Genomic DNA, 1506 nt, shown 5'->3' on the forward strand with positions numbered 1-1506 from the left:
GGTACATATCGCTGCAGCATTCGCCTCCCATGTTAGTGCCCTATATTCCATTTATGGAAAAATAACACACCCAGGCAAAACACAAGTACTGGCGAAGTTCAAGTATAGAGAAATTAATAACAGATAATCAGGCACAAAATTAGCATTTGAGAATTTAATTTAATAAGTTGATAAAAGGTGTCATGAGGATAATCAATGACATGAAGACAACTAAAAATAACAGTAAAAAATTCTTTCAATTAGGATTCGATATATGCAGATTATTATGTGTACAAATATTCCCAATGATATGAAGGAAAGATGGTTTTCGTCTACGCGTTTCGACACGTTGAGAGTGTCTTCCTCAGGACGCTACCATCTTGTAGCATATATAGATTCTTAGGATGTTAAAAGAAGGAACAATGTAGAAACATGTCCAAACGGGGGCTCTGTACGAGGCCTTTTTATCTGTGAGGTAGCTATTGAACTGCGGTGTTACTTCGTAAGTCAACGAATCATGTCAGCATATGTCGCGACAGGTCAAATTAAAAATGGAAAGAAGCTCGATGGCTCTGTTCGGGTAATAATCTGCATATATCGAATCCTAATTGAAAGAATTTTTTACTGTTATTTTTAGTTTTCTTCATGTCATTGATTGTCCTCATGACACCTTTTATCAAACTTATTAAATTAAATTCTCAAATGCTAATTTTGTGCCTGATTATCTGTTATTAATTTCTCGTTACTTGAACTTCGCCAGTACTTGTGTTTTGCCTGGGTGTGTTATTTTTCCATAAATTGTTTGCCCTGACCCAGGAAATCTACCTTCATCAGGGGGTCCTTGTTTGTTACATATTGGTGCCCTATATTCCTCCAGTGAGTCCCCCTCAAAACTCCCAACCACTAAGACCATCTCACTGTGTTGGACCTCCCAGTGAGAACCCTCTCTGGGGAGGAGAGGCTGAACTGGACACAGAGGAGGAGGTGCAACATGATGCTATTACATCCATGCCATTGGGCAAGACACCTGGTTCTGATGGCTTCCCCCCAGAATTCTTTAAGAGGTACTCTTCCATGATTTCCCCGCATCTATTGACTCTATTTGAGGTTGCTCTAGAAGGAAGCATCATGATCAGTGGGGAGCCACCATCATGGTAATCCACAAGCCCAGGACACCTCCAACGAATGCACCTCGTATCGTTCCATATCATTAATAAATGTTGAAGTGAAAATACTTACCAAAATACTAGCAACAAGGCTAGCGACTTTTATCTGCTTGCTGGTTCATCTGGACCAGAATGGGTTCAAGCCTAGGAGGAGCACTAGACACCGCCTTCACCTGGCACTGGTGCAGAGAGATAATCTGCATGAAGACAGTGCTTGCTGTTAACTGATGTGGAGCGAGCATTCACCTCAGTCCACTGGCCCTTCCTGCTAGTAATCTTTCATAAAATGCAGTTGGACCCTCAATTTTTGTCTGGGTAGAAGCCATTTACAAAGACCTATGGACACAGGTCAGGGCCAAAA

This window comes from Lissotriton helveticus, chromosome 3_1, assembly GCF_964261635.1.
Source record: "Lissotriton helveticus chromosome 3_1, aLisHel1.1, whole genome shotgun sequence".
NCBI classification, from domain to species: domain Eukaryota; kingdom Metazoa; phylum Chordata; class Amphibia; order Caudata; family Salamandridae; genus Lissotriton; species Lissotriton helveticus.